The sequence below is a fragment of the Boleophthalmus pectinirostris genome, unplaced genomic scaffold, assembly GCF_026225935.1.
Source record: "Boleophthalmus pectinirostris isolate CB_2022bp ecotype Guang Dong unplaced genomic scaffold, ASM2622593v1 HiC_scaffold_18, whole genome shotgun sequence".
NCBI classification, from domain to species: Eukaryota; Metazoa; Chordata; class Actinopteri; order Gobiiformes; family Gobiidae; genus Boleophthalmus; species Boleophthalmus pectinirostris.
Window position 1 is genome coordinate 21,553,215 of NW_026571133.1, and position 19,463 is coordinate 21,572,677.

Genomic DNA, 19,463 nt, shown 5'->3' on the forward strand with positions numbered 1-19,463 from the left:
CTGATTTTCACTCTCTCAATATTAATAAACAAATTGTAGCATCTTTTGCAATACAAAAGTTAAGATACTTGAAGATATTAAAAGTTTTTGTGAGTTATGAATTAGTGTTGTGGAGCTGTAGAAACACTTTCAAGTATTTCCGTCAGCTGTTTACAACCCGACAAAGGATCTAATGAAAACAAATGAAAAATAACGTTTTAATTTCAGCATTGAACTAAATGAAATTTCAGTGAGATATTAAACTAGTATCTCATATGCCCCTCTTTCTGTAGCACTTTTCCATAATGTTGCTCACGAAGCGCCAGTCTTCGTCTCGTTGCCTCAGCCGAACGCAAGCACAAATGAATATGTTAATTCAGAGCGCCGCTAGCTCGTGGCTCACTGATCAATCAGGCTGCCGGCTGTTGGTTCACTAGCAGCACTCGATCTATAGAGAGCGAATCTTTAAAACACCGGGGAACCTGCTGGACCACTCACATGAAAAATTATATCTTTCACTATACTTTGCAATGGGAATATTACATTTATCTTCATCTAAATTGCATTGCCATTCGTTTTCGCTCAGCCACCCAAAACAAGGATCAGTCGTTTCCCTCTTGCCTTCCAGGAAACCAAAGCTTGTCAACAAGATGAAAAAGTGGAGAAGGAAGGAGGTGGCAGGGGAGACATGAGGAACAGGGGATCAATATTTGATGTTGCTCTTGTCATTTCTGCTGAGGACCAGTCAGAAGTGTGTAGAAAATACTTATTCAAAAACAAAGTCATTTTTTATCAGACTGAGAAGAACTCCTGAAACTCCAGCGTAAACATATAATACATCAAAACTACACAGTTGATATTAGATTACATCAGTCTTTTTCTTGCATGTAGCCCTCAGGCTCCACAGAAACAAACCTAAAGAATCTGGAAGAATTAAGGAAACTACAAAGTTAGTTGCCTGTTACACTAAAGACAAACCTTTAATAAATATAATTAAAAAATAGACCAAATAGTGTCATGAAAAGTACACTTCATCTGTTGCTGTTTTCAAGGTCAAGGTTTCTCATTTATGTATGTTTTGTCAGTGGAGAATGAATAGTGTAATGCTGCTAGAAAAGCTATATTGAATTACTTTATACTGTTTCTGTATTGTATTGTACATTTTATCTTCATCTGCTTATCTGGTTACCTGACCAGTCGCATCAAAAACAAGCATGGCTCCCAATCCTATATGTATAAATTGCATTTGTTGTGAATGATACAAAAATTTTCAAGAGGACATCTTTGCATTTGAATGTCATGTCATACAGAATAGAAGCTGTGGTTGGATTGTCTCAAGTTTGTACAGAGATTTTTCACCCTCTGTTGTCCATTTCCAGTCCCTTCTGGAGTTGAACATAACTTAGGAGGGACTGGCTGGTCAGGTAACTTATCTGTTGCAGGAGCAGGAGTCTAAGATATGCCCTGACTTTCCTCTCCACACCTCCCCTCCTGGTTTTCTGTAGGAATCCTGAGGCCTGCCAAGTAACATAGTGCTTTTAGCGTGCCCTAGGTCTTCCCTGAGTCCTTGTGTCCATCTCCATGTGTTCCCAAGTTCCCTGTAAAGAACCAAACAGAAAGGCAGGGACAAAGATGTAAAAATGTATTTAACTTCAATAAAGTAAAAAAAACATGCACGGAGGCATCTGGAAAAGATGTCCGGGCCACCTAAGAGTGCGCCCAGCCACTCTGCGGTGGAAACTCATTTTCGGCCGCTTGTATCCACGAGCTTGTCCTTTCGGTCATTACCCAAAGCTCATGATCATAGGTGAGGGTAGGAAAATAGACTGACCGGTAAATAAAGGGCTTTGCCTTTTGGCTCAGCTCCCTTTTCACTACAACAGTCCAATACAGCAACCGCATCACTGCAATGAACCACCTGTCAATCTCACGCTCTATCCTCCAGTCACTCGTGAGCAAGACCCTGAGATACCTGAACTCCTCCACTTGAGGGACTCTCCACCCACCTGGAGTGAGCAAGCCACCTTTTTCCGGTCAAGAACCATGGCCTCGAATTTGGAGGAGCTGATCTTCATCCCAGTCACTTCACACTCAGCTGCAAACTGCCCCAATGCACATTGGAGGTCCTGGTTTGATGAAGCCATCAGGACAACACCATCTGCAAACAGCAGAGATGAGATCCTGTGGTCCCCAAACCGGACCCCCTCCGGTCCCTGACTGCGCCTAGAAATTCCATCCATAAATGTAATGAACAAAACCGGTGACAAAGGGCAGCCCTGGTGGAGTCCAACATGCACTGGGAACAGGTCTGACTTAATGCCAGCAATGTGAACACTTCTTCTGCTCCAGTCATACAGGGACCGGACAGCCCTTAGCAAAGGGCCCCGAAACCCACACTCCCTGAGCACCTCCCACAGGAAACCATGAGGGACACTGTCAAATGCCTTCTCCAGATCCACAAAACATATGTGGACTGGTTGGGCAAACTCCCATGAACACTTGGGCAACCGATGGAGAATATAGAGCTCGTCCAGTGTTCAGGACAAAATCCTCCTGAATCCGAGGTTTCCCATAATGTTATTGGATCACATAGTAATATGTTTATAGGAAATAATTTAAGAAAATATATAACTTACAATAATCATGGAGAAATTAGATTTTTTTGTTCCATTATCAGAGTAATAATATTCTATAACAGCAGATTTTTTTTTAAACACACAAGTCAGTCCTTTTTCAGCACATCAACAGACCTTTTCTGGCTGTAAAAATGTCCATGTTATTTCTGAACAGGAGCCTCAACCTTGATGTCTCTTAATGAACAAATAAGATCAAATAAAATATACTTTATAATATTTCCAAAGGCAAATTTGTTTTGGGCAGAATGTACAACACATTGGGGATGGTCCAAGGTACCTTAAAACACATAAAGTGCAAGACAAAAAAAATCATCAGAGATACTTCCCTACATTAAAATAGTTCCAATCATTAAAAAAATATTGGTTAAAAAAATTATTAAAGTGCAAAAATTGTTGCAAAAAATTTGTCTTTTAGTCAGCCTGTTGGTTTTACGTGAGGAATCTGATAGGATCCTGGGCCAGCCTGGAAACAGAGTCTTCTGCCCTGAAAGGAGGGAATGGCTTTTGTGTTCATCTTTCATCTGCGACATCCTCTCCTGATTTTTCTTTGCTGGACACTGACAGAGCCAATCCTGTATCCAGTGTTGCATTTCATTTGCAATTTAGTTTTTTTGTAACAATGAAATAAACAGATAATAGATGTATGAGTTTCATTCAGAACATAATCCACATGGCAACATGTCCCATAAGACTGAAATACAGCCCTGTACAAACAATGAAACATTTAAAGGAGAAGTACATATGCATGAAGACATTTCCTGAGAGTGTTGTTTCTGAGCACTTCAGGCTCAAAGAGGCTGACGATTATCTGTATGTACTCATCTTTAATTCATGTGTAATACGTGTGTGCTGCTTTTACACACCGTCACTGTACTTTAATTTATCCATGATTCTATAGACACGTGTCACCTGCACATCACTGTGTTATGAGGGTCAATGTGAGCCAACTACAAAGTATTATCATAGTATATATTCAGTTAGATTGCATTGTTGGTGGTTGTGACTGGCAAGAATTTAGAATGTTGCTTATGTATTTTTATATGCCAATTTAAAGTAATACCTGTTTGTTTAACATGATCAGGGTAAAAAGTAGCTCAAATGTGTCATTATGTTATTAGTATATTGTTATTAACAATTGCAGATGTCCTTTTATTGGAAATTGCACATTTTTAATAGTTTATTTATTTACTTTTGCTAAGCAGGAAATATAAGGATATGTGAGTTATGATTTCCAACTTCAAGTACTTTATGTTTCCCAATAAAAACAAAGATTTTATATTTTTGACTTCAGTTATGTTAGTGTATGATTCTATGATGTCACTCAGTATTTGCCATAACGAAACAATTGCCTGCTACTTTTCTCATGTCTGTCCTGACACTCGAACAGGAAAGAGGTCAGAGAAACTTCACGGAAATTCTGATGAGGGTCCTGTCTCTGAATCTGGTGGTCCATCTCAGGTCCTCAGAAAGACTGAGGTCTTTTCTGTACAGGAGCACATGACAGCCTCAGGATCTGACCAGGATTGCACTCCTGAGTTTTCAGAAATCATTGTAGAATGAGAGTTTCAACCCTCATGTAATGAACCTGATCCCAATGAAGACTGCACTGGACCAGAACTCTCACACAATCCTGTCCTGAACTCCATATATCTCTGTATGAGATCCTCTTCAAGATCCAGACTGGATCAGAGGAGTAGGGTCAAAGGTATATGAGACCCAAGAGACTGGTTCAGAGACAGACACAACAACTGAGATGGAGGAAACTGAGAACTCAAGGTATAATCAGCACAAATGCCAATACCTTCGAGTCATAACTATAAATGGGTTAATTACTGCATTAGAGCATGTAAATTATTTTTCTTACCACCTGAGGTCCTCAAAGAGACTGAGGTCTTACATGACAGTGAGGACATGACAACCTCAGGATCTGGCAGGATCACACCTCTGAACAGGTGGAGATGGTGAAACACCTGAACAATCTTCTCAACAACTTCCTGTTTGTTCCAAAGAAGAAGTGACTCTCCTCTTGGCTGTGTGCAACTGTGGGTAAATTCTTCTGTGCCCAATGAACTTTTCCATTGCATTTCAAATAAAGCATACAAAGCTTAATGCTTTTTGTTTTCTTTTATGTAGGACAAATGCAAATAAATTTACTTTGTAGTGTTAATGTGTGCATGTCATTAGGTAACTGAGTCTTGAGATTAATTCTCACGATATTAAAGAGCTCACAAATTCATGAGAATTTTCCTTTTTTGCTTGCGCCTCTGTTGTGACACTTCGACCTGTCAGCTTGAAGTATTCATTTGGTTGCTTTCAGCTTGCTGCCCTGTCAAAAAACCCACTCGTCCACACACTTGCCGCTCTTGTAATAGCCATTAACCACTAATTTCTCAAGAATCAGAGTACTAGCTATATCCTCGCTTAAAAATCAGATGGTGCCGACACATTATTAATCCCACTGTCTTCTGTAAGATTAGAAACACTCACACCAACAAGTCGCTCACAGGTGGTAGTTAACATTAGTGGTTAGTGTTTTTTTTTAACTTAAGGCTAGAAAAAAACAACTGCTATCAGTTACACTCTAACTAATTTCAACACGTACTCTGTTAATATTAATTCTTAAGAGTTCAGTGTTAGATTAATATGGGTAGTGTCAAAAACAAGATACACGAGAATATCAACACTGGCAGATTTGCTGTGTGCCATATTGCTGAATGTACTAATATTATTTTCTAGGATGATCCCTGAATAGTTAACAGCATTTTGATTATTCATGCAGGTGCTTTTATGGTGAAATTGGAGCAAAATAGGAGCAAAATATTAGCAAGAGCGGAGCGTTCTGCTGCTGTTTTTCATGAGCATGATTTTGGCTCATTGATGCTACACAGCGATGGACCTCCTCTACCAATCTGACCACTCAATGCATGGCACACATGTCAGCTGACCAGAGAAGCCTGATCAATGTAGCACTCATCAGTAGGGTCACGGAGCTTATCGTGGGGACAGCTAACCAATGAGCACAATTACCACTGTGGAGAGAGCCAATCACAACCATGGATCCAGTCAGTCAATATCTCTGTAAGAATTGAACACATTCACTTAATCCAAATTAGCTTCTTCTTTCTTATGCCTTTTGCTATTTTTACAACCTATTTCTTGACAGAAATGGTGCAAAATAACAGTAATTAACCGTGAACTGTTCTTCTGTCTGTTGTCAAACTTTCTTTGTTTGAGAAATTGCTTTCTCATCCATAGATGACACCTTTTATTGAAAATGTACTATCAGTTGCAAATCACTAATATCTCTGACATCCCTCAAATATTTAACTGTCTCGCTTTTAGAATAGTAGTTGTAAATGTCGAACGTTCAGTTGGTTTGACTAAAGTAGTATTATTTCCATTATCTGTCTTTCTTGCTCCATTGACTCTTTTGTGCTACATGGTAGATTTTAGGTAAATTCTATTGTTTCCAATGAAATTTTAAACAGTAACCCAACTTTTCTTTGAGTTTTTTTATGTATCCTGTATCCTTTGTCATAAACCATTAACTACATGTAATTCTTTTTTTTTTTTTTTTTGTTTGTTTTTTTATCTCTGTGAACAACTCCTGATTTGACCCTCACCACCTAGATCTACTCTCTCTATCCTCCCCTCTCTCTTACTCCCTCTCCAACTCTCTTTCTTTCTCTCTATGTCTTCCTCTTCCGATGACTCCCACTGACAGTGATGAAGAGTGCTGTTTCTGCTGCAGACAGACGTTTGTCCTCCAGACACACACTCCTTCAGCTCCTTTTAATTACTTTTCCACAGCTGTTTGTTTTGCCGATCACAGAAACAATATGGACTCTCACATTTACTTAAAGTGCTCATATACCTCCATAGCTGTGGGGTGGAAACCCAATATATCCGCAGTCTGTTCCCATTCTTGTCACAGTCCATCAGCCAATGAAAGTGGGGCAATGGAGGCTCATGTCTCATCAATAACAGTTACTTTATGAGCAGCCTTGGATGAAGCGCTGCCTCCACCCTGCATGGAATGACAAACTTTAAGAGAGCACAGAAACTCTTATTTCACTTTTAATACACCATCTTTACTAACTATAAAATGTCTGGCTTCTCAATTATTCGCTCATATTACCTCCCACAATCTGGTTATAGACTACTCTAATGTTGTTTTAAAGGGTATGTGAAAGTGCTTAATTTGCTATAGAAAAGGTTTTGCACTTGCTTGTGCAGTACATCTGTTTCTGGGATGCCATTCAAATGCACTCTCTAGAGTTTTGAATTTGAAATGTCCCAAATAACCACCTATTAGAACCAGTGTTAGAGAAGGGATGTCACAATATCAAACTTTAGTTTTACAGTTATTGTGATGCCATCTTGTCTGATGTTGGAAGCTAAGCACAGCTGGGCCTGGTTAGTACTTGGATGGGGCACTGCTGGAAATACTCACAGAGCCACAGTGGCTCTAGTTTAGTGCATTCTAATATTGTATCCTTAGGCAAGACCCTTCACCCACATTGCTTGGTATGAATGTAGTATGTGTGTGAATGAGTGATTGGCGATGGTTGGAGAGGCGCTGAATGGCAGCTTTACTTCTATCACTCTTACCCACAAATTAAATTGCACCGTGAATCCTGTATGTCACTTTAAAAATAGCACAAGTATTGTGTGCACATTTGTAATTGTGTTAATTCTCTTTCTGGGACAAATAGTCTCATACTGAAAGCAAGCATTCAACATTTCAATATTAAATTTACCCTGGAAAACTGTTCGTGCAGCTACTTCGTGGAGGAAATGTTTAAAGAGTGATCAAACTCAGATGTAGAGCATAAACAACAGACAATAGAGACATGAGACTGTCAGACCCCCACTGCGCTTTCTTGTGCACTATCTGCTCCCATCACACATGTGATGACTCCAGTCATCGTGGTGCAGCGCTGTGTGCTCTGACAGCTCTGTATTAGTAATAAATGACAATATTCTTTCTCCATGACCTCGTGTCCCAGAAGCGTCTTTGTAGTTTGCTAGCACCAAAACGGTCACCTGATAAACAAAGGCTCAAAGTAAAAAGAATCAGATTTAGTTTATGTATCCTGGAGAAGCTAAGGTCTCCTTAATATAAATAACACCAGAAATTTTGGCAAAACAAAGGACCAAGGCAGCATACAGTGTTAATGTACAAAGTTTTAGATAATCATGTTGGAAGGGTTTCTTTCTTTTATGGTCATATTGAGTAATTGAATAAAATCAATTGACAACACAACCATCTGGGACTGAAACATAGAATTTAACTTAATTTAACTAAATCACAAAACCAAAATGAGTAAGGCAAAACCAAATGAACTAAACTAACAAGTTAAATTATTATTATTACTATATTTACAGTTAAGCAAAGTGCTATGCAAAAAAAATAAAAATAAAAAATGGAGAAAAGTAAATGACACTTTCTGGTCACACTACAAAGTACAGCAAGGAGTCTGCTTGTTTAAAGGTTTTTAATGACCTGCTTTTAATGACAGGTAATGTCGCCATTTTAGTGTTTTTAGATAATAGGATTCTGACCCCGGGGTCAAAATACAATATGGTATGTTGACCCCGGGGTCACCTCACCGTGGCGTCAAAATCCTACTGCACCGGCATCTCTCAAAACACACTTTTCCGTTTGCAGTTAGTCCAGAACTCTACCGCACAACTTTTAACAGGAACCAGAAAATGAGAACATATCACACCAACCCTCGCATCTTTGCACTGACTTCCTGTTTGATTTAGAATTGATTTTAAGATTTTATTGTTTGTTTTAAAGCTTTGAAAGGACTGGTCCCACAATACATCTCCAACCTCATCCAGACTTACAATCTCGCATGCTCTGAGGTCAGAGAGCCAGCTCCAGCTTGTGGTGCCTAGAACGAGACTTAAAACCAGGGGGGACAGGGCCTTCTCTCTGGTTGGCATTTAAACTCTGGAAGGCTCTGCCCCCCCCCCCCATGTCCATACAGCCCTGACAGTGGAGTGTTTTAAGTCTCATCTTAAGACCCACTTTTACTCTCTGTTTTTTAACAATGCATGAGTTGTGTGGTCCTCTCTGTCTTTTATTTAATCTTATTTATTTAATTAATTTATTTATTTATTTAGTTTTTTTCATTTCTAGCATTATGCATTTTAACATTTTTATTTATTGTTTTTATTTGAACAGACATTATCTTCAAGAGCATCACAGTTTGGTAACCACTGTCTTATTGCTCTACTAATCTTCACCCAAATTATAAATAAGCAACAATAAAACTACAACCATAACAATTAAAATGTAAAAAGGAGAAATGATAACAAAATCCGACAAAGAATTGGCCTTTGTAGTGTTCAAACAGACATGACTACCACACTGCCGTTAGCCAACACAATCACCCCAAACTGACTGGTGGCATGCTTACCTTTTCAGAGTTTCTAAACATGATCTGACTACACCTGCGTACATCAGTACATTCATTGACACATACAAATTCTTAGTACTGAATTACGCATTTAGACATACGTGCACAATGGGTTTATGTTTGTTTGTTTCTTTGCAGATAACATTTGATGAACAATATGACTATTAATTGTGTGAGTAAATAGTAAAACTGGAGTGGTAACTTGTGATTACAGAGGGTGGGTTGTGTCTACAGTGTGTCTATTGACCCTCAAATTGATTATACATGGATTTATGGCAGTGGAGCGATTGACCTTTGCATTGACCTTTAGGTTGTGTTCAGGTTGCATGATGGGAGAGTTCATTTATGTTGGCATTTATTCTGTTCAGATACTGTAAACATTATACTCTAGCATTGGGAGTCTTATCTCATTAGTGTAAATAAATCCTATCTAGTGTTAATCCTGCTTTAGAATTAATCCTGCTAAACCCATCCCCAGTCCCTGCACACAGTACAGATCAAAAGATAGCATGTGGAAATGACTGTTGTTTCTATATCATTGTTTAGTCTTGATTTAAGTGAAAACCATCTTGTGCCATTTTGCAAAGGCATGATGTAAAACTGAAATTAGACAGTAGGGAATATAAATAGAAAAGAGTCAATTAATAGATGTACTCTTTGATATGAGTGATTGACATTTTCTTACACCCACCCAGTTATAAACAGACAAGCTGCTTTCATAAGGTAAAAAACTGTGAAATGTTTGTTTACTTTGAGAGGAATATGAATGTAAACAGTAAATACAAATATTAACTGAAAGACAGATAACATGTCAAGAAAGAAATAATTTATTTTGGGTTTGAATTCTGGTGACATGAAAAATGAAAAGAGCGATCTTCACCTGAAGCATTTTAATGGAAAAAACGTATGTTTGTGGTTTTATTGCTAAACTGATACCCCTGAACCATAAAATAAAATTTTTTCTATGTAACTTTTCTCGTGGAGGGTCCACCACATGCTTGTCTCCATGGAGATGTATTGTTTTCTCTGGAATGTCCCTGTATGGCATTAAATGTATCCATCTTCCATTTACTCAAATATTATGGGCTTTTATTGACCTAAAAACCTGCATTCTCACTTTGAGTGGGCTACCCTCTCCACAGATTTGACATGTAACTTGGCTCTGTGATGTCACCTGCTGTCTCTGTAGAAATAAATAAGTGTAATGCCATACCATGGAACATTCCAGGTAGTATCTCCATGGAGAGAAACAGATGACAAACCATCCACCAGAAAAGTTAAAGGGACTGGTAGCTGATCGTGTATATTGGCAAAAGCACAGAACATCTCATAGTATTTGAACTTTTATTTTTATAAAGCTGTTCTGTAGTTACAAAACACAGATCAGTTTTGGTGCATTAGTATAGGCTGATGGTTTTGAGGACTTTTCACTTCCTTAATTGCTATAATAATGATGGCATGAGCACACTTTTAAAAGATTGATTAGTACATAAATAAAAGTATGTATGGTTTGCATTTAATTTACTGGAGAAATAATTTCAGAAAGTTTGTTTGTTGTGACTTGCCATGTGACTATGGATTGGAGACATCTTTAAAATGTAAATCCTCCTCAGCATGCCACTGTGGCTGTAAAAGTTTTGCATAAACTCAAGCAAGAGGTCTCCTAATCAATGTTTCAACTCTGCCTTTCAGGTCAAAAAAGATCTCTCAACTTTTACCTCCAACTTACTCAAGTGCATAGAGACACACTGTGGCACCATCACACAGCATTGCATTAAGATTTACAATTCATACTTGAGAAATGTACATGACAGGATGATCAAGGCTGAGTTTTAGGACAAGAAAAGTCAGTGTCTCAACAGAGCAGAATTGACACCAATCTGTCAGACTAGAAGCACACACGCACTTCACACATGCACTTACACGCACATTAACACACACACAACCCCACTCACACACAGAAACTAATGCAGAGTAATGGAGATGAAATGAAAGTGGTGAGGAGGAGCAGACAAAGAGACAGTCTGTCACTCATTCTGCCGATGCTTCAGGCAATTGAGTCTTCAGCTGCTCTGCTTGTTGGTTGTATTGTTATGTAAACTTCCTAAACCAATTTTACATCATGTTAGTGTCAGCTCTCACTAGTCTAATGGATCATCTTAGGCTCATGTACACTTCATTAGCAAACACAAGTGCCAGACATGTGCTTGGTAAAATATGTAATGCAGAAAGGAGGGACACAAGAGCAACATTGGCTTAGATTTACTTAGATAAAAGTTTTAGTTTTTTTTTGTTTTGTTTGCTTTTTTACAACAGGTGTTTCAGTGGACCCATTTGGTAGACAAAATGGCATTTTTGAAAGCTTCTAACTATGTTATAATGTTGCATGGAAGGCTGCATGTCCCCAAAAGTCTCTGAAGTAGTAGCTTTCCTGGTGAAAGGGGTCTAGCACCTGCTTGTCTGCATGGAAATTGTATTCCATTGCCTGGAATGTTTCACAATATGGCATTAAACTATCTATCTGGAATTTTCAATTACAGATTTTTCATTGCAAAAAATATCTTTAAACTATGCATTCTGTAGATCTAGCATGCATAGAGGCATCACCTGTTTGGGTCCATTAGAAGTTTAATGCCACACTGTAAAATATCCAGTAAAATAAGCACTAAAATCTCTACCAGAAAAAATACATAGTGCACCTTGAAAAAGAGGGGACAAGCAGATTTTCACATTTCTTAAAGGCTTAAAGCATTATGGCAATGGCACATGAGTGTTTCATTAAATAGTACATTACTGTAATCATTACATTTATGCCATGTTATTGTGAAAATGCACTAAAAAGTCAATGATTTACTATTGCTCCAACAAAGACAAATCACATACTTAGACAGAAGGATTATTTTAGAGTGTGGCATACAATGCACTTTGTAAGTCGTGCTATATTTTAAAGTGATAATACGTCACTTTCTAGAGGTAAAAAAGTCAACTGCATGCTTGAAAAGAAAATATAAAGTTAAATACTGTGGAACATTCTCCATAGATAAAGATAAGTTTTATTCCCTACTGTGGAAGACTATAGCCAATTGGACAAATTTCCATGGATACAAGATGGATACAAGTAAGAAGAGGCCCTGCTCCAGACCACAGAGTCAGGTTTGTGGAAATACAAGTCAGTTATGACTTTTTTTTTTTTTTTTTTTGTCAGCTCAGTATAAACATCCATAATGTAAAGTCTATTTTCTGGCAAAAATGTGATATACTTATTTTTCAAGTTACACATGCCAAATGCAGCTCTGTTTTTTGCAATAGATAAATACAATAGAGAAAATGCATTGCTGTACATTGTATTTGAAAGTATCATAGATTTGAATACAGCACTCCTAACAGTGAATATGCACATGTAAACCAGAGACTGTCACTCCTCAGAAATGTGTCAAAGAGATACAGGATCCACTCTACTGCTCCTCATTCGCATTCACAAGAGTTCCCTCAAAGTGCTTTAGGGCTGCAGGGATTTTAATATCAACTCAGAGACATCCATCTAATCTAATAGTCCTCTTTAATAAAAGACTTCCAGGGCACTTCAGGAAACATGGATACGTCCTGACACTCCATATTTCTGATGTGGCTTTTATTTAGATTAAAATGATGTTATGCACAAGTCGCAGTAATGTGTCACAGAAACTGAGCAGCTCTCTCAAAGTGATGAATTCTATGAGCACCATTACACCCAACAATCCTTTGGCACTTCATGAGAAAGTACTGCATTACTTTTGCTGCACTAATGGATTTCTTTGTGGCATTGCTTCGATTCATTTGTCAGTTGTTCGATGTTTTTATTATTTACTTATTTTTCAGAACTATTACAACAATCCTAGATGGTGTGCATGACAATTTTTTAAACTTGTCTAAAGGTGCACTGTACATTTACATGTATGCAAAACTAATGATGGTGACACGAATACTGCATATCAGCAGGCATCTTGTAATTTTTTGAGTCAAAGACCAGTGACTGGGTTCACTGTGGTGCCAACAAATTTAGACTTAAGTATAGATTTCTGAATGTTTTAGCAGAGCAAACTATATTAACATCAGAAGTAAAGGTTTAGATTTTTCTCAAATGTGTGACATGCTCAAACTGTGCTCAATCTGCATTATGGTCTTTATTTAACCAATAGTGTCTACATTGTTCCCTATTACCTGCTGTGTTGTTTCTAAACTCTTTCAATTTTCAACAGTTATGTAACCTACACTACTACTGTACAGTAAACACTATATTTACAACTATACAATTTAGTATGTGACAGGACAGAACAAAATCTCCCAAACAATTTATTGTAAATAGTCACATTTCTGCCTTCAAGGAACCACTCACTTGTGCATACATCAGTACACAGACACTGAGGGTTAGGCAGGTTAAGTGTCTTGCCCAAGGACACATCAGGGAGCTGAGATTGAACCATCAATACTTTGACACAGAGATAGGCTTAAACTTTTGTCTAAAAAGATCCTTTTGTTTTCGACCCAATGCTGACCTTTACAAACTGTTTTCATAATGTTTGTCAAAGTAACAAGTGGATAAAGTTATAAGCATTCAACATGCAGCAATGTGAATGTCAAAAGTGACAGTTGTGTGTTTCTGGTATACAGAGAGCTCCTGGTTGGTGGGTGCGGTGTGATGATGAAGTGCTCTCGTGGCTGTGTTGTAATCAGACGTAACGCAGCTCCGGAGCTCAAATCAAGAGACAGAGACAGAGGCTTGACATAGACAGACTCCCCACTGATGTGACACAGCTCCACTGTATTTCAGTGAGAAATAACTACAACAAAAGCTTCTGAAATAACACCCAGCCATGCAGCGCCCTGACTGACAGCGACAACAGCGCTGCTCACGATCAAACTAGAACAAATCAACAACAGGCAGAAAGACACAAATATTAGCCCCAAACCTTGGATGACTCACTCAAGATTTCAAATCTCCCTTTGTTTCCGGATATGTCCCTGGCTATTTTAGTTCTCTCTTTTTGAAGTTTCCATGCAGGTTTTGGAGAAGCAAAGACCAACCAAGAAAATCATTCTTATAACTACAGGAAAGAGGATGCTTTTATCCAATCTATGAAAACTCTAAAAAACAACTTAGTGAAACTGGACAGTGGTGATGAAGTTGCACAAGTGTTAAAATGTAGGACCAATGAACTTTAAATCTTACCTAACCACAGACTTTACACTTCACCTATACTGTATGTGTCATGTGAATGTGTTAGTGACGACTAAGAAGAACTGTGGCAAAAGGAGAAATTCAATTTGTCAACTGGACAAACGTTTATTTTGGTCTAATATGTTTCACAGCTCATCCAAGCTGATTCTTCAGTTCTGGTCAGAATGCTGGTGGACACTGCCTTATATTTGCCTGAAGGGGAGAGCTAACTAGAATGAAACTACTCTGAAACTAACGCACCTATTTGTAAAGAGGCTATTTTTGTTCAGAAAGAGAATTATTTCTTGAACATTAACGGAGGCCTCAGATATCATTTGTCTCGCATTTATAACTCCATTCTCAAACATAAATCAAAATAAACCAAGAAAACAATAGGATTAATTAACCAGGTCAGGTCCAGTGGTGTGAAAACACCCATTTTGGCCCTAAGTGATTATGCTAATATGCTCCTCACTCAGGACAGATGAATAGGCCTGGCTAACTAACAGAAACTATAAACAAATAGGTGTGTTAGTTTCAGAATAATTTCATTGTTGTTAGCTCCTCTCTTCAGGCAGATATAAGGCAGTGTCCAACAGTATTCTGACCAGAACTGAAGAAGCAACTTGACTGAGCTGCAAGATGTATCCGATATCAATACTGGTATTGGTTATCAGCATAATACTTCCTTAATATACTCATTAAACATTTGTCAATACCACACACCGATACCACTGTTACACAACATATTACACAGTATCCTGGCTTATCTATCCCAGATAAGCCAGTGTCCCGGTCATGAGAAACAGGGATACTGTAGCTGGGATATTCCAATACTACCCGGGATACTGTGGCATCTATAGCAGCATCCCGAATACGGCAACATAAATTTGAGTGCGCATACATCCAAAAGACAAACAAACATGCCTGCAACAAGTTCTCGTTTTTTCTCCTTATCACTGACTTCTGAGAGCTACTTCATGAGGTCAACTAAGACCAAAGAGGAGGAAAGAGCAGAGAGGAGAAGGAGCTATCATTGCTCTAGGTGGATCTAAGTCTTTCTAACCAGTGGCAGGAACTACAGTCAAAACTACAAGTCCCAGAAAATTAATTACATCAAATGCACCGTCTCCACTACTGCATGAGTCTTATGAGAATTGGGACACTGAAGTGCATGAAATGCACTCAGTGTATGTTCATGGTGGTGGAGGTTAAAGTATTGGTATCAGTACTCAGTATTGGCAAATACAGAAATGATTATACTTGTGCTCGTATCAGTTTTCAAAAAAGTGGTATCGGTGCATCTTTATATTCAACCAAAATAAACTTTTGCCCAGTTGACAAACTGAATATCTCGACTGAGGGATTTTGCACACACTAAGAAGGACTGTAATTGTACTGTACTCTAATTAATCTTTAATTGAAGTGCTTATATGCAGTTTTTCTTAAAAAGGCAGTTGACTTTACACTTGTACTCATGAATTATGGCTAGAGAGTGGGAAGAGACATACAGCAAATTGTTGAAACAGAAAAGCAAGCTCATAGCACTAAGACTGGCAAAATATGCAGTCACCACCCATAGATTTTGTGCATTATGGACATATTCCAATAAAGATGTGTGAAGTGTGAAATTTGTATCATGCAGGGTTTTTTTTTATTTTGTTTGGTTTTTTTGTTTGTTTGTTTTTTGTTTTTGAATATAATTGTACAGATGTTAGACAAATGAGTACAAGGCAATAGAAAACTTGTGCCTGGTGTATGAACATAACAGAGGACATCTTTTTATATAGAGAAACACAGGGAGATCTTGCACTGTCATGGCCAACTTTGACAGACAGACACATCCAGCCTTCATGTAAGACCTGTAGTGATGCAACCAGATGAAATCCCATCAAACACTCTCTTATTTCCATATATGTCTCAACGTACCAAAGACAAGAAGAAATGAGGATGTTAGCTGGTTAAGGCATCACCATAGTAACAGGAATAAAGAGGACCACAGTTAATTTGGTGTTTGAACAGAGCAAAAAGAGGAGGAGAAAGTCATGTATGATTTGTTGTTGTTTGACATGGATGTTTCAAGTGCAAATGATTGACAGAAGAGACGGGGGCGAGAATCAAGCGCCTTCTATGTACCAGAGCACACAGAGAAAGTGGACCATAATGGGGAATGTGTCAAGGGGCATTTGTGGAGGACCAATTATTAAACAAAAGACAGCAAACTTCAAGAACTTATTCTTTCTTGCTTTTATTATCAACTTACAGGGTCATAGTGATTCATTTGACTCGTGAAAATCCACTTCCATCATAAATGTTAGAAAAATACATGCAGTCATGAAAATGAACAAAGTGAATAATGCAGCACAAAGCAGTGCATTACAATTATCACAACACTTTGCTTCTAGATTATCCATCCATCCATTTTCTTCCGCTTATCCAGGGCCGGGTCGCAGGGGCAGCAGTCTAAGCAGGGGCTCCCAGACTTCCTTCACCCCAGACACATCCTCCTGCTCCTCCAGGGGAACCCCGAGGCGTTCCCAGGCCAGCCGAGAGACATAGTCCCTCCAGCGTGTCCTGGGTCTTCCCCGGGGCCTCCTCCTGGTGGGACATGCCCAGAACACCTCCCTAGGGAGGCGTCCAGGAGGCATCCGGAACAGATGCCCGAGCCACCTCAACTGGCTCCTCTCGACGTGGAGGAGCAGCGGCTCTACTCCAAGCTCCTCCCGTGTGACTGAGCTCCTCACCCTATCTCTAAGGGAGCGCCCAGCCACCCTGCGAAGGAAACTCATTTCGAGCACTTGTATCCGTGATCTTATCCTTTCGGTCATTACCCAGAGCTCATGACCATAGATGAGTGTAGGAACGAAGACTGACCGGTAAATCGAGAGCTTCGCCTTTCAGCTCAGCTCCCTCTTCACCAAAAAGGTCCGATACAGCGACCGCATCACTGCAGATGCTGCACCGATCCACCTGTCAATCTCACGTTCCATCCTTCCCTGACTCCTGAACAAGACCCCAAGATACTTGAACTCCTCCACTTGAGGCAAGGACTCTCCACCCACCCGGAGAGGGCAAGCCACTTTTTTCCGGTCGAGAACCATGGCCTCGCACTTGGAAGAGCTGATCTTCATCCCAGCCGCTTCACACTTGGCTGCAAACCACCCCAGTGCACACTGCAGGTCCTGGTTCGATGGAGCCAACAAGACAACATCATCTGCGAACAACAGAGATGAGATCCTGTGGTCCCCAAACCAGACCCCCTCTGGCCCCTGACTGCGCCTAGAAATTCTGTCCATAAATACAATGAACAGAACCGGTGACAAAGGGCAGCCCTGGCGGAGTCCAACATGCACCGGGAACAGGTCTGACTTACTGCCGGCAATGTGAACACAGCTCCTGCTCCGGTCATACAGGGACCGGACAGCCCTTAGCAAAGGGCCCCGAACCCCATACTCCCAGAGCACCCCCCACAGGACACCACGAGGGACACGATCGAATGCCTTCTCCAAGTCCACAAAGCACATGTGGACTGGTTGGGCAAACTCCCATGAACCCTCGAGCACCCGATGGAGAGTGTAGAGCTGGTCCAGTGTTCCACGGCCAGGACGAAAACCACATCGCTCCTCCTAGATCTGAGGTTTGACTATCGGCCGGATTCTCCTCTCCAGTACCCTGGCATAGACCTTACTGAGGCTGAGGAGTGTGATTCCCCTGTAGTTGGAACACACCCTCCGGTCCCCCTTCTTATACAGAGGGACCACCACCCCAGTTTGCCAGTCCAGAGGCACTGTCTCCGACTGCCATGCAATGATGCTTCTAGATTATCCATCCATCCATCCATCCATTTTCGTCCGCTTATCCGGGGCCGGGTCGCGGGGGCAGCAGCCTAAGCAGGGACTCCCAGACTTCCTTCACCCCAGACACGTCCTCCAGCTCCTCCGGGGGAACCCCGAGGCGTTCCCAGGCCAGCCGAGAGACATAGTCCCTCCAGCGTGTCCTGGGTCTTCCCCGGGGCCTCCTCCCGGTGGGACATGCCCAGAACACCTCCCTAGGGAGGCACGTCCAGGAGGCATCCATAACAGATGCCCGAGCCACCTCAACTGTCTCCTCTCAACGTGGAGGACTGGACAGCCCTTAGCAAAGGGCGCCAGACCCCATACTCCCAGAGCACCCCCCACAGGACACCATGAGGGACACGGTCGAATGCCTTCTCCAAGTCCACAAAGCACATGTGGACTGGTTGGGCAAACTCCCATGAACCCTCGAGCACGATGGAGAGTGTAGAGCTGGTCCAGTGTTCCACGGCCAGGACGAAAACCACATCGCTCCTCCTGAATCTGAGGTTTGACTATCGGCCGGATTCTCCTCTCCAGTACCCTGGCATAGACCTTACCGGGAAGGTTGAGGATGTGATCCCCCTATAGTTGGAGCACACCCTCCGGTCCACCTTCTTATACAGAGGGACCACCACCCCCGTTTGCCAGTCTAGAGGTACTGTCCCCGACCGCCACGCGATGTTAAAGAGGCGTGTCAGCCAAGACAGCCCCACAACATCCAGAGACTTCAGGTACTCAGGACGGATCTCATCCACCCCCGGAGCCTTGCCACCAAGGAGCTTTCCAACCACCTCAGTGACTTCAGCCAGGGTGATGGATGAGTCCGCCTCCGAGTCCCCAGCCTCGGCCTCCTCCTCGGAAGACGTGACGGTGGGATTGAGGAGATCCTCAAAGTATTCCTTCCACCGCCGGACAACGTCCCCAGTCGAGGTCAACAGCTCTCCCCCCGCACTGTAAACAGTGTTGGTGAAGAACTGCTTCCCCCTCCTGAGGCGCCGGACGGTTTGCCAGAATCTCTTTGAGGCCGTCCGATAGTCCTTTCCATGGCCTCCCCGAACTCCTCCCAGCTCCGAGTTTTTGCCTCCGCAACCGCACGGGCTGCAGCACGCTTGGCCCGCCGGTACCCGTCAGCTGCTTCAGGAGTCCCCCGAGCCAGCAAGGCCCGATAGGACTCCTTCTTCAGCTTGACAGCATCCCTTACTTCCGGTGTCCACCACCGGGTTCGGGGATTGCCGCCGCGACAGGGACCACAGACCTTACGCCCACAGCTCCGAGCAGCCGCATCGACAATAGAGGCCGAGAATGAAGCCCCCTCAGACTCCATATCTCGAGATATGGAGTCCGACTTTACTCGGACTCAAGACTTTAAACTTCTAGATTAGTT